Genomic DNA, 15,620 nt, shown 5'->3' with positions numbered 1-15,620 from the left:
CATTCTAAAGTAAAAAATATAGATATCGACCTTAAGATGTGGTATCCACCGTGACAAAAGTATGTATTGTCTGAAAGTCCAAAACATCTGAGAATTAATTGTCACTTATTCTTCAGACAACACTTTCTTTTTAAAATCTTTGCTGCCCCGTGTGAGGATCTAACTCACGACCTTCAGATTATGAGACTGACGCGCTGCCTGCTGCACCAACGAGGTAAATTTAATCATTGAGTGTAAGAAAAAAATATCGATACCGACCTTCAGATTTTGACAGTGACGTTGTAAGCACCGTGCCAAAATGTATGGTCTGAAAAACCACAACACCTGAGAAAAAAACTATGATTTCATTCTAAAGTAAAACAATTTGATATCGACCTTAAGATGTGGTTTCCACCGTGACAAAAGTATGTATTGTCTGAAAGTCCAAAACCACTGAGAATTAATTTTCACCTTCAGACAACACTGTCTTTTTATAAGCTTTGCTGCCCCGTGTGAGGATCAAACTCACGACCTTCAGATTATGAGACTGACGCGCTGCCTGCCGCGCCAACGAGGCACTTTTAAACATTCATCGTAAAGAAAAAATATTGATACCGACCTTCAGATTTTGACAGTGACGTTGTAAGCACCGTGCCAAAATGTATGGTCTGAAAGTCCACAACACCTGAGAAAAAAACTATGATTTCATTCTAAAGTAAAAAATATAGATATCGACCTTAAGATGTGGTATCCACCGTGACAAAAGTATGTATTGTCTGAAAGTCCAAAACATCTGAGAATTAATTGTCACTTATTCTTCAGACAACACTTTCTTTTTAAAATCTTTGCTGCCCCGTGTGAGGATCTAACTCACGACCTTCAGATTATGAGACTGACGCGCTGCCTGCTGCACCAACCAGGCACATTAAAGCGTTAAGTGTAAGAAAAAATATCGATACCGACCTTCAGATTTTGACAGTGACGTTGTAAGCACCGTGCCAAAATGTATGGTCTGAAAGTCCACAACACCTAAGAAAAAAACAATGATTTCATTCTATAGTAAAAAATATAGATATCGATACCGACCTTCAGATTTTACAGTGACGTTGTAAGCACCGTGACAAAAGTATGTATCGTCTGAACGTCCAATACCACTGAGAATTAATTTTCACTTCATCTTCAGAAAACAGTGTCTTTTTAAGAGCTTTGCTGCCCCGTGTGAGGATCGAACTCACGACCTTCAGATTATGAGACTGACGCGCTGCCTGCTGCGCCAACGAGGCACTTCTAATTAGTAAGCGTAAAGAAATAATATCGATAACGACCTTCAGATTTTGACAGTGACGTTGTAAGCACCATGCCAAAATGTATGGTCTGAAAGTCCACATCACCTGAGAAAAAAACTATGATTTCATTCTAAAGTAAAAAATATAGATATCGACCTTAAGATGTGGTATCCACTGTGACAAAAGTATGTATTGTCTGAAAGTCCAAAACAACTGAGAATTAATTTTCACTTCATCTTCGGACAACACTGTCTTTTTAAAAGCTTTGCTGCCCCGTGTGAGGATCGAACTCACGACCTTCAGATTATGAGACTGATGCGCTACCTACTGCGCTAACGAAGCACATTTAATCGACAAATCGAAAGAAAAAAATATCAATACCGACCTTCACTTTTTGACAGTGACGTTGTAAGCACCGTGCCAAAATGTATGGTCTGAAAAACCACAACACCTGAGAAAAAAACTATGATTTCATTCTAAAGTAAAACAATTTGATATCGACCTTAAGATGTGGTTTCCACCGTGACAAAAGTATGTATTGTCTGAAAGTCCAAAACGACTGAGAATTAATTTTAACCTTCAGACAACAGTCTTTTTATAAGCTTTGCTGCCCCGTGTGAGGATCGAACTCACGACCTCCAGATTATGAGACTGACGCGCTGCCTGCTGCACCAACGAGGAACATCAAGTCATTGAGTGTAAGAAAAAATATCTATACCGACCTTCAGATTTTGACAGTGACGTTGTAAGCACCGTGCCAAAATGTATGGTCTGAAAAACCACAACACCTGAGAAAAAAACTATGATTTCATTCTAAAGTAAAACAATTTGATATCGACCTTAAGATGTGGTTTCCACCGTGACAAAAGTATGTATTGTCTGAAAGTCCAAAACAACTGAGAATTAATTTTCACTTCATCTTCAGACAACACTGTCTTTTTAAATGCTTTGCTGCCCTGTGTGAGGATCGAACTCACGACCTTCAGATTATGAGACTGATGCGCTACCTACTGCGCTAACTAAGCACATTTAATCGACAAATCGAAAGAAAAAAATATCAATACCGACCTTCACTTTTTGACAGTGACGTTGTAAGCACCGTGCCAAAATGTATGGTCTGAAAAACCACAACACCTGAGAAAAAAACTATGATTTCATTCTAAAGTAAAACAATTTGATATCGACCTTAAGATGTGGTTTCCACCGTGACAAAAGTATGTATTGTCTGAAAGTCCAAAACGACTGAGAATTAATTTTCACCTTCAGACAACAGTCTTTTTATAAGCTTTGCTGCCCCGTGTGAGGATCGAACTCACGACCTCCAGATTATGAGACTGACGCGCTGCCTGCTGCACCAACGAGGAACATCAAGTCATTGAGTGTAAGAAAAAATATCTATACCGACCTTCAGATTTTGACAGTGACGTTGTAAGCACCGTGCCAAAATGTATGGTCTGAAAAACCACAACACCTGAGAAAAAAACTATGATTTCATTCTAAAGTAAAACAATTTGATATCGACCTTAAGATGTGGTTTCCACCGTGACAAAAGTATGTATTGTCTGAAAGTCCAAAACAACTGAGAATTAATTTTCACTTCATCTTCAGACAACACTGTCTTTTTAAATGCTTTGCTGCCCTGTGTGAGGATCGAACTCACGACCTTCAGATTATGAGACTGATGCGCTACCTACTGCGCTAACGAAGCACATTTAATCGACAAATCGAAAGAAAAAAATATCAATACCGACCTTCACTTTTTGACAGTGACGTTGTAAGCACCGTGCCAAAATGTATGGTCTGAAAAACCACAACACCTGAGAAAAAAACTATGATTTCATTCTAAAGTAAAACAATTTGATATCGACCTTAAGATGTGGTTTCCACCGTGACAAAAGTATGTATTGTCTGAAAGTCCAAAACGACTGAGAATTTATTTTCACCTTCAGACAACAGTCTTTTTATAAGCTTTGCTGCCCCGTGTGAGGATCGAACTCACGACCTCCAGATTATGAGACTGACGCGCTGCCTGCAGCACCAACGAGGCACATTAAATCTTTAAATGTAAGAAAAAATATCGATACCGACCTTCACTTTTTGACAGTGACGTTGTAAGCACCGTGCCAAAATGTATGGTCTGAAAGTCCACAACACCTAAGAAAAAAACAATGATTTCATTCTAAAGTAAAAAATATAGATATCGATACCGACCTTCAGATTTTGACAGTGACGTTGTAAGCACCGTGCCAAAATGTATGGTCTGAAAGTCCACAACACCTAAGAAAAAAACTATGATTTCATTCTAAATTAAAATATATAAATATCGATACCGACCTTCAGATTTTGACAGTGACGTTGTAAGCACCGTGACAAAATGTATGGTCTGAAAAACCACAACACCTGAGAAAAAAACTATGATTTCATTCTAAAGTAAAACAATTTGATATCGACCTTAAGATGTGGTTTCCACCGTGACAAAAGTATGTATTGTCTGAAAGTCCAAAACCACTGAGAATTAATTTTCACCTTCAGACAACACTGTCTTTTTATAAGCTTTGCTGCCCCGTGTGAGGATCAAACTCACGACCTTCAGATTATGAGACTGACGCGCTGCCTGCCGCGCCAACGAGGCACTTTTAAACATTCATCGTAAAGAAAAAATATTGATACCGACCTTCAGATTTTGACAGTGACGTTGTAAGCACCGTGCCAAAATGTATGGTCTGAAAGTCCACAACACCTGAGAAAAAAACTATGATTTCATTCTAAAGTAAAAAATATAGATATCGACCTTAAGATGTGGTATCCACCGTGACAAAAGTATGTATTGTCTGAAAGTCCAAAACATCTGAGAATTAATTGTCACTTATTCTTCAGACAACACTTTCTTTTTAAAATCTTTGCTGCCCCGTGTGAGGATCTAACTCACGACCTTCAGATTATGAGACTGACGCGCTACCTACTGCGCTAACGAAGCACATTTAATCAACAAATCGAAAGAAAAAATTATCGATACCGACCTTCACTTTTTGACAGTGACGTTGTAAGCACCGTGCCAAAATGTATGGTCTGAAAAACCACAACACCTGAGAAAAAAACTATGATTTCATTCTAAAGTAAAACAATTTGATATCGACCTTAAGATGTGGTTTCCACCGTGACAAAAGTATGTTTTGTCTGAAAGTCCAAAACCACTGAGAATTAATTTTCACCATCAGACAACAGTCTTTTTATAAGCTTTGCTGCCCCTTGTGAGGATCGAACTCACGGCCTTCAGATTATGAGACTGACGCGCTGCCTGCAGCACCAACGAGGCACATTAAATCTTTAAATGTAAGAAAAAATATCGATACCGACCTTCACTTTTTGACAGTGACGTTGTAAGCACCGTGCCAAAATGTATGGTCTGAAAGTCCACAACACCTAAGAAAAAAACAATGATTTCATTCTAAAGTAAAAAATATAGATATCGATACCGACCTTCAGATTTTGACAGTGACGTTGTAAGCACCGTGCCAAAATGTATGGTCTGAAAGTCCACAACACCTAAGAAAAAAACTATGATTTCATTCTAAATTAAAAAATATAAATATCGATACCGACCTTCAGATTTTGACAGTGACGTTGTAAGCACCGTGACAAAATGTATGGTCTGAAAAACCACAACACCTGAGAAAAAAAACTATGATTTCATTCTAAAGTAAAACAATTTGATATCGACCTTAAGATGTGGTTTCCACCGTGACAAAAGTATGTATTGTCTGAAAGTCCAAAACCACTGAGAATTAATTTTCACCTTCAGACAACACTGTCTTTTTATAAGCTTTGCTGCCCCGTGTGAGGATCAAACTCACGACCTTCAGATTATGAGACTGACGCGCTGCCTGCCGCGCCAACGAGGCACTTTTAAACATTCATCGTAAAGAAAAAATATTGATACCGACCTTCAGATTTTGACAGTGACGTTGTAAGCACCGTGCCAAAATGTATGGTCTGAAAGTCCACAACACCTGAGAAAAAAACTATGATTTCATTCTAAAGTAAAAAATATAGATATCGACCTTAAGATGTGGTATCCACCGTGACAAAAGTATGTATTGTCTGAAAGTCCAAAACATCTGAGAATTAATTGTCACTTATTCTTCAGACAACACTTTCTTTTTAAAATCTTTGCTGCCCCGTGTGAGGATCTAACTCACGACCTTCAGATTATGAGACTGACGCGCTACCTACTGCGCTAACGAAGCACATTTAATCAACAAATCGAAAGAAAAAATTATCGATACCGACCTTCACTTTTTGACAGTGACGTTGTAAGCACCGTGCCAAAATGTATGGTCTGAAAGTCCACAACACCTGAGAAAAAAACTATGATTTCATTCTAAAGTAAAAAATATAGATATCGACCTTAAGATGTGGTATCCACCGTGACAAAAGTATGTATTGTCTGAAAGTCCAAAACATCTGAGAATTAATTGTCACTTATTCTTCAGACAACACTTTCTTTTTAAAATCTTTGCTGCCCCGTGTGAGGATCTAACTCACGACCTTCAGATTATGAGACTGACGCGCTACCTACTGCGCTAACGAAGCACATTTAATCAACAAATCGAAAGAAAAAATTATCGATACCGACCTTCACTTTTTGACAGTGACGTTGTAAGCACCGTGCCAAAATGTATGGTCTGAAAAACCACAACACCTGAGAAAAAAACTATGATTTCATTCTAAAGTAAAACAATTTGATATCGACCTTAAGATGTGGTTTCCACCGTGACAAAAGTATGTTTTGTCTGAAAGTCCAAAACCACTGAGAATTAATTTTCACCATCAGACAACAGTCTTTTTATAAGCTTTGCTGCCCCTTGTGAGGATCGAACTCACGACCTTCAGATTATGAGACTGACGCGCTGCCTGCAGCACCAACGAGGCACATTAAATCTTTAAATGTAAGAAAAAATATCGATACCGACCTTCACTTTTTGACAGTGACGTTGTAAGCACCGTGCCAAAATGTATGGTCTGAAAGTCCACAACACCTAAGAAAAAAACAATGATTTCATTCTAAAGTAAAAAATATAGATATCGATACCGACCTTCAGATTTTGACAGTGACGTTGTAAGCACCGTGCCAAAATGTATGGTCTGAAAGTCCACAACACCTAAGAAAAAAACTATGATTTCATTCTAAATTAAAAAATATAAATATCGATACCGACCTTCAGATTTTGACAGTGACGTTGTAAGCACCGTGACAAAATGTATGGTCTGAAAAACCACAACACCTGAGAAAAAAACTATGATTTCATTCTAAAGTAAAACAATTTGATATCGACCTTAAGATGTGGTTTCCACCGTGACAAAAGTATGTATTGTCTGAAAGTCCAAAACCACTGAGAATTAATTTTCACCTTCAGACAACACTGTCTTTTTATAAGCTTTGCTGCCCCGTGTGAGGATCAAACTCACGACCTTCAGATTATGAGACTGACGCGCTGCCTGCCGCGCCAACGAGGCACTTTTAAACATTCATCGTAAAGAAAAAATATTGATACCGACCTTCAGATTTTGACAGTGACGTTGTAAGCACCGTGCCAAAATGTATGGTCTGAAAGTCCACAACACCTGAGAAAAAAACTATGATTTCATTCTAAAGTAAAAAATATAGATATCGACCTTAAGATGTGGTATCCACCGTGACAAAAGTATGTATTGTCTGAAAGTCCAAAACATTTGAGAATTAATTGTCACTTATTCTTCAGACAACACTTTCTTTTTAAAATCTTTGCTGCCCCGTGTGAGGATCTAACTCACGACCTTCAGATTATGAGACTGACGCGCTACCTACTGCGCTAACGAAGCACATTTAATCAACAAATCGAAAGAAAAAATTATCGATACCGACCTTCACTTTTTGACAGTGACGTTGTAAGCACCGTGCCAAAATGTATGGTCTGAAAAACCACAACACCTGAGAAAAAAACTATGATTTCATTCTAAAGTAAAACAATTTGATATCGACCTTAAGATGTGGTTTCCACCGTGACAAAAGTATGTTTTGTCTGAAAGTCCAAAACCACTGAGAATTAATTTTCACCATCAGACAACAGTCTTTTTATAAGCTTTGCTGCCCCTTGTGAGGATCGAACTCACGACCTTCAGATTATGAGACTGACGCGCTGCCTGCAGCACCAACAAGGAACATTAAATCTTTAAATGTAAGAAAAAATATCGATACCGACCTTCACTTTTTGACAGTGACGTTGTAAGCACCGTGCCAAAATGTATGGTCTGAAAGTCCACAACACCTAAGAAAAAAACAATGATTTCATTCTAAAGTAAAAAATATAGATATCGATACCGACCTTCAGATTTTGACAGTGACGTTGTAAGCACCGTGCCAAAATGTATGGTCTGAAAGTCCACAACACCTAAGAAAAAAACTATGATTTCATTCTAAATTAAAAAATATAAATATCGATACCGACCTTCAGATTTTGACAGTGACGTTGTAAGCACCGTGACAAAATGTATGGTCTGAAAAACCACAACACCTGAGAAAAAAACTATGATTTCATTCTAAAGTAAAACAATTTGATATCGACCTTAAGATGTGGTTTCCACCGTGACAAAAGTATGTATTGTCTGAAAGTCCAAAACCACTGAGAATTAATTTTCACCTTCAGACAACACTGTCTTTTTATAAGCTTTGCTGCCCCGTGTGAGGATCGAACTCACGACCTTCAGATTATGAGACTGACGCGCTGCCTGCCGCGCCAACGAGGCACTTTTAAACATTCATCGTAAAGAAAAAATATTGATACCGACCTTCAGATTTTGACAGTGACGTTGTAAGCACCGTGCCAAAATGTATGGTCTGAAAGTCCACAACACCTGAGAAAAAAACTATGATTTCATTCTAAAGTAAAAAATATAGATATCGACCTTAAGATGTGGTATCCACCGTGACAAAAGTATGTATTGTCTGAAAGTCCAAAACATCTGAGAATTAATTGTCACTTATTCTTCAGAAAACACTTTCTTTTTAAAATCTTTGCTGCCCCGTGTGAGGATCTAACTCACGACCTTCAGATTATGAGACTGACGCGCTACCTACTGCGCTAACGAAGCACATTTAATCAACAAATCGAAAGAAAAAATTATCGATACCGACCTTCACTTTTTGACAGTGACGTTGTAAGCACCGTGCCAAAATGTATGGTCTGAAAAACCACAACACCTGAGAAAAAAACTATGATTTCATTCTAAAGTAAAACAATTTGATATCGACCTTAAGATGTGGTTTCCACCGTGACAAAAGTATGTTTTGTCTGAAAGTCCAAAACCACTGAGAATTAATTTTCACCATCAGACAACAGTCTTTTTATAAGCTTTGCTGCCCCTTGTGAGGATCGAACTCACGACCTTCAGATTATGAGACTGACGCGCTGCCTGCTGCACCAACGAGGTAAATTTAATCATTTAGTGTAAGAAAAAAATATCGATACCGACCTTCAGATTTTGACAGTGACGTTGTAAGCACCGTGCCAAAATGTATGGTCTGAAAAACCACAACACCTGAGAAAAAAACTATGATTTCATTCTAAAGTAAAACAATTTGATATCGACCTTAAGATGTGGTTTCCACCGTGACAAAAGTATGTATTGTCTGAAAGTCCAAAACCACTGAGAATTAATTTTCACCTTCAGACAACACTGTCTTTTTATAAGCTTTTCTGCCCCGTGTGAGGATCGAACTCACGACCTTCAGATTATGAGACTGACGCGCTGCCTGCTGCGCCAACGAGGGACTTTTAAACATTAAGCGTAAAGAAAAAATATTGATACCGACCTTCAGATTTTGACAGTGACGTTGTAAGCACCGTGCCAAAATGTATGGTCTGAAAGTCCACAACACCTGAGAAAAAAACTATGATTTCATTCTAAAGTAAAAAATATAGATATCGACCTTAAGATGTGGTATCCACCGTGACAAAAGTATGTATTGTCTGAAAGTCCAAAACATCTGAGAATTAATTGTCACTTATTCTTCAGACAACACTTTCTTTTTAAAATCTTTGCTGCCCCGTGTGAGGATCTAACTCACGACCTTCAGATTATGAGACTGACGCGCTACCTACTGCGCTAACGAAGCACATTTAATCAACAAATCGAAAGAAAAAATTATCGATACCGACCTTCACTTTTTGACAGTGATGTTGTAAGCACCGTGCCAAAATGTATGGTCTGAAAAACCACAACACCTGAGAAAAAAACAATGATTTCATTCTAAAGTAAAAAATATAGATATCGATACCGAACTTCAGATTTTACAGTGACGTTGTAAGCACCGTGACAAAAGTATGTATCGTCTGAACGTCCAATAACACTGAGAATTAATTTTCACTTCATCTTCAGAAAACACTGTCTTTTTAAAAGCTTTGCTGCCCCGTGTGAGGATCAAACTCATGACCTTCTGATTATGAGACTGACGCGCTGCCTGCTGCGCCAACATGGAACTTTTAAACATTAAGCGTAAAGAAAATATATCGATAACGACCTTCAGATTTTGACAGTGACGTTGTAAGCACCGTGCCAAAATGTATGGTCTGAAAATCCACAACACCTGAGAAAAAAACTATGATTTCATTCTAAAGTAAAACAATTTGATATCGACCTTAAGATGTGGTTTCCACCGTGACAAAAGTATGTATTGTCTGAAAGTCCAAAACCAGCGAGAATTCACTTTCACCATCGGACAAGAGTCTTTTTATAAGCTTCGCTGCCCCGTGTGAGGATTGAACTCACGACATTCAGATTATGAGACTGACGTGCTGCCTGCTGCACCAACGAGGCTCATTAAAGCATTAAGTGTAAGAAAAAATATCGATACCGACCTTCAGATTTTGACAGTGACGTTGTAACCACCGTGCCAAAATGTATGGTCTGAAAGTCCACAACACCTAAGAAAAAAACAATGATTTCATTCTAAAGTAAAAAATATAGATATCGATACAGACCTTCAGATTTTGACAGTGACGTTGTAAGCACCGTGCCAAAATGTATGGTCTGAAAGTCCACAACACCTGAGAAAAAAACTATGATTTCATTCTAAAGTAAAAAATATAGATATCGACCTTATGATGTGGTATCCACCGTGACAAAAGTATGTATTGTCTGAAAGTCCAAAACATATGAGAATTAATTGTCACTTCATCTTCAGACAACACTGTCTTTTTAAAGGCTTTGCTGACCCGTGTGAGGATCGAACTCACGACCTTCAGATTATGAGACTGATGCGCTACCTACTGCGCTAACGAAACACATTTAATCAACAAATCAAAAGAAAAAATGATCGATACCGACCTTCACTTTTTGACAGTGACGTTGTAAGCACCGTGCCAAAATGTATGGTCTGAAAAACCACAACACCTGAGAAAAAAAACTATGATTTCATTCTAAAGTAAAACAATTTGATATCGACCTTAAGATGTGGTTTCCACCGTGACAAAAGTATGTATTGTCTGAAAGTCCAAAACCAGCGAGAATTAATTTTCACCATCGGACTAGAGTCTTTTTATAAGCTTCGCTGCCCCGTGTGAGGATTGAACTCACGACATTCAGATTATGAGACTGACGGGCTGCCTGCTGCACCAACGAGGCACATTAAAGCATTAAGTGTAAGAAAAAATATCGATACCGACCTTCAGATTTTGACAGTGACGTTGTAACCACCGTGCCAAAATGTATGGTCTGAAAGTCCACAACACCTAAGAAAAAAACAATGATTTCATTCTAAATTAAAAAATATAGATATCGATACAGACCTTCAGATTTTGACAGTGACGTTGTAAGCACCGTGCCAAAATGTATGGTCTGAAAGTCCACAACACCTGAGAAAAAAACGATGATTTAATTCTAAAGTAAAAAATATAGATATCGACCTTAAGATGTGGTATCCACCGTGACAAAAGTATGTATTGTCTGAAAGTCCAAAACATCTGAGAATTAATTGTCACTTCATCTTCAGACAACACTGTCTTTTTAAAGGCTTTGCTGACCCGTGTGAGGATCAAACTCACGACCTTCAGATTATGAGACTGACACGCTACCTACTGCGCTAACGAAACACATTTAATCAACAAATCAAAAGAAAAAATTATCGATACCAACCTTCACTTTTTGACAGTGACGTTGTAAGCACTGTGCCAAAATGTATGGTCTGAAAGTCCACATCACCTGAGAAAAAACAATGATTTCATTCTAAAGTAAAAAATATAGATATCGACCTTAAGATGTGGTATCCACTGTGACAAAAGTATGTATTTTCTGAAAGTCCAAAACCACTGAGAATTAATTTTCACTTCATCTTCAGAAAACACTTTCTTTTTAAAAGCTTTGCTGCCCCGTGTGAGGATCGAACTCACGACCTTCAGATTATAAGACTGACGCACTACCTACTGCACTAACGAGGCACATTTAATCAACAAATCGAAAGAAAAGAGGATCAATACCGACCTTCACTTTTTGACAGTGACGTTGTAAGCACCGTGCCAAAATGTATGGTCTGAAAAACCACAACACCTGAGAAAAAAACTATGATTTCATTCTAAAGTAAAACAATTTGATATCGACCTTAAGATGTGGTTTCCACCGTGACAAAAGTATGTATTGTCTGAAAGTCCAAAACCACTGAGAATTAATTTTCACCATCAGACAACAGTCTTTTTATAAGCTTTGCTGCCCCTTGTGAGGATCGAACTCACGACCTTCAGATTATGAGACTGACGCGCTGCCTGCTGCACCAACGAGGCAAATTAAATCATTTAGTGTAAGAAAAAAATATCGATACCGACCTTCAGATTTTGACAGTGACGTTGTAAGCACCGTGCCAAAATGTATGGTCTGAAAAACCACAACACCTGAGAAAAAAACAATGATTTCATTCTAAAGTAAAACAATTTGATATCGACCTTAAGATGTGGTTTCCACCGTGACAAAAGTATGTATTGTCTGAAAGTCCAAAACCACTGAGAATTAATTTTCACCTTCAGACAACACTGTCTTTTTATAAGCTTTGCTGCCCCGTGTGAGGATCAAACTCACGACCTTCAGATTATGAGACTGACGCGCTGCCTGCCGCGCCAACGAGGCACTTTTAAACATTCATCGTAAAGAAAAAATATTGATACCGACCTTCACTTTTTGACAGTGACGTTGTAAGCACCGTGCCAAAATGTATGGTCTGAAAAACCACAACACCTGAGAAAAAAACTATGATTTCATTCTAAAGTAAAACAATTTGATATCGACCTTAAGATGTGGTTTCCACCATGACAAAAGTATGTTTTGTCTGAAAGTCCAAAACCACTGAGAATAAATTTTCACCATCAGACAACAGTCTTTTTATAAGCTTTGCTGCCCCTTGTGAGGATCGAACTCACGACCTTCAGATTATGAGACTGACGCGCTGCCTGCTGCACCAACGAGGTAAATTAAATCATTTAGTGTAAGAAAAAAATATCGATACCGACCTTCAGATTTTGACAGTGACGTTGTAAGCACCGTGCCAAAATGTATGGTCTGAAAAACCACAACACCTGAGAAAAAAACTATGATTTCATTCTAAAGTAAAACAATTTGATATCGACCTTAAGATGTGGTTTCCACCGTGACAAAAGTATGTATTGTCTGAAAGTCCAAAACCACTGAGAATTAATTTTCACTTCATCTTCAGAAAACACTTTTTTTTTAAAAAGCCTTGCTGCCCCGTGTGAGGATCGAACTCACGACCTTCAGATTATGAGACTGACGCACCGCCTGCTGCGCCAATGAGGCACTTTTAAACATAAAGTGTAAAGAAAAAATATCGATAACGACTTTCACTTTTTGACAGTGACGTTGTAAGCACCGTGCCAAAATGTATGGTCTGAAAAACCACAACACCTGAGAAAAAAACAATGATTTCATTCTAAAGTAAAAAATATAGATATCGACCTTAAGATGTGGTATCCACTTTGACAAAAGTATGTATTGTCTGGAAGTCCAAAACCACTGAGAATTAATTTTCACCTTCAGACAACACTTTCTTATTAAAAGCTTTGCTGCCCCGTGTGAGGATCGAACTCACGACCTTCAGATTATGAGACTGACGCGCTACCTACTGCGCTAACGAGGACATTTAACCTCTTGGGGCTAGGTGGGACGCTAGCGTGCCACCCGTGGTGCACTCCATCAACAGCAGGTGCATTTCAAGAGCGGCAAATTTGAATCCAAATAAATGTCAAAATTCAAATTTTTCAAAAATACAACTATTTTACACCATTTGAAAGATAAACATCTCCTTAATCTAACCACGTTTTACGATTTCAAAAAGGTTTTACGGCGAAAGCATACATTTAGAGTATGTTAGGACAGTACATTTACAAGAGTTGTGTGTAATGTTTTGTCAAGTCAAAGACAGGGTCACCAAAACCATAAAACCAGCTAAAATGATGCACTAACCTTTTACAATCTCCATCAGATGACACTCCTAGGACATTATGTTAGACAATGCATGCATTTTTAGTTCTATCAAGTTCATATTTATATCCAAAAACAGCGTTTTACTATGGCATTGATGTTGAGGAAATCGTTTCCCTCCAATAACCGGCAGTCAAGTCAGCGTCACAAATTAAATAATTAAAATTAGAAAACATTGGTAAAATATTATATTGTCATTTAAAGAATTATAGATTTACATCTCTTGAACTCAATCAACTTGCCAGATTTAAAAATAACCTTACTGGGAAATCACACTTTGCAATAATCTGAGCACTGCGCCCAGAAAAATACGCGTTGCGATACAGACTAGACGTCATGTTGGGGAGATCTAAAATCGAAAATACTATGTAAATAATCCATTACCTTTGATTCTCTTCATCAGATGTCACTTCCAGGTATCACAGGTCCATAACGAATGTAGTTTTGTTCAAAAAAGCTCATCATTTATGTCCAAAAATCTCCGTCTCGTTAGCACATGATGTAAGCCAGCCGGACTTCTCGTCATGAACGAGGGGAAAAAATATATTTCCGTTCGTTCAAACATGTCAAACGTTGTATAGCATAAATCATTAGGGCCTTTTTTAACCAGAACATGAATAATATTCAAGGTGGACGAATGCATACTCTTTTATAACGTATTGGAACGAGGGTACACAACATGAACACGCGCGCCAGGTGTCTAATGGGACATCATCGTTCCATGGCTCTTGTTCGGTCAGATCTCCCTCCAGAAGACTCAAAACACTTTGTAAAGGCTGGTGACATCTAGTGGAAGCAATAGGAAGTGCCAAAATATTCCTAAGCCCCTGTGTTTTTCAATGGGATAGGTTTAAAGTCAATACAACACATCAGGTATCCACTTCCTGTCAGAAAATGTCTCAGGGTTTTGCCTGCCAAATGAGTTCTGTTATACTCACAGACACCATTCAAACAGTTTTGGAAACTTTAGAGTGTTTTCTATCCATATATAATAAGTATATGCATATTCTAGTTACTGGGTAGGATTAGTAACCAGATTAAATCGGGTACATTTTTTTTATCCAGACGTGCAAATGCTGCCCCTTAGACCCAACAGGTTAATCAACAAATCGAAAGAAAAAATTATCAATACCGACCTTCACTTTTTGACAGTGACGTTGTAAGCACCGTGCCAAAATGTATGGTCTGAAAAACCACAACACCTGAGAAAAAAACAATGATTTCATTCTAAAGTAAAACAATTTGATATCGACCTTAAGATGTGGTTTCCACCGTGACAAAAGTATGTATTGTCTGAAAGTCCAAAACCACTGAGAATTAATTTTCACCTTCAGACAACACTGTCTTTTTATAAGCTTTGCTGCCCCGTGTGAGGATCGAACTCACGACCTTCAGATTATGAGACTGACGCGCTGCCTGCTGCGCCAACGAGGCACTTTTAAACATTGAGCGTAAAGAAAAAATATCGATAACGACCTTCAGATTTTGACAGTGACGTTGTAAGCACCGTGCCAAAATGTATGGTCTGAAAGTCCACATCACCTGAGAAAAAAACAATGATTTCATTTTAAAGTAAAAAATATAGATATGGATACCGACCTTCAGATTTTGACAGTGACGTTGTAAGCACCGTGACAAAAGTATGTATCGTCTGAACGTCCAATACCACTGAGAATTAATTTTCACTTCATCTTCAGAAAACACTGTTTTTTTAAAAGCTTTGCTGCCCCGTGTGAGGATCGAACTCACGACCTTCAGATTATGAGACTGACGCGCTGCCTGCTGCACCAACGAGGCAAATTAAATCATTTAGTGTAAGAAAAAAATATCGAT

General features: G+C 38.1%; 4 non-coding genes across 4 annotated transcripts; all 4 read right to left on the bottom strand.

The window, feature by feature from the left end:
* Positions 1-1,189: 1,189 nt before the first annotated feature.
* Positions 1,190-1,262, bottom strand: trnam-cau (transfer RNA methionine (anticodon CAU)). The gene has a single exon. It is a non-coding gene; the product is annotated as a tRNA-Met (tRNA).
* A 272-nt stretch (positions 1,263-1,534) lies between these two features.
* Positions 1,535-1,607, bottom strand: trnam-cau (transfer RNA methionine (anticodon CAU)). Its single transcript has one exon. It is a non-coding gene; the product is annotated as a tRNA-Met (tRNA).
* Positions 1,608-11,667: 10,060 nt separating this feature from the next.
* On the bottom strand, positions 11,668-11,740 carry trnai-uau (transfer RNA isoleucine (anticodon UAU)). Its single transcript has one exon. It is a non-coding gene; the product is annotated as a tRNA-Ile (tRNA).
* Positions 11,741-15,148: 3,408 nt separating this feature from the next.
* trnam-cau (transfer RNA methionine (anticodon CAU)) lies at positions 15,149-15,221 on the bottom strand. Its single transcript has one exon. It is a non-coding gene; the product is annotated as a tRNA-Met (tRNA).
* Positions 15,222-15,620: the final 399 nt, after the last annotated feature.

This window comes from Salmo salar, chromosome ssa02 (assembly GCF_905237065.1).
Source record: "Salmo salar chromosome ssa02, Ssal_v3.1, whole genome shotgun sequence".
Taxonomy (NCBI): domain Eukaryota; kingdom Metazoa; phylum Chordata; class Actinopteri; order Salmoniformes; family Salmonidae; genus Salmo; species Salmo salar.
This window is presented reverse-complemented; position numbering and strand designations above follow the sequence as displayed.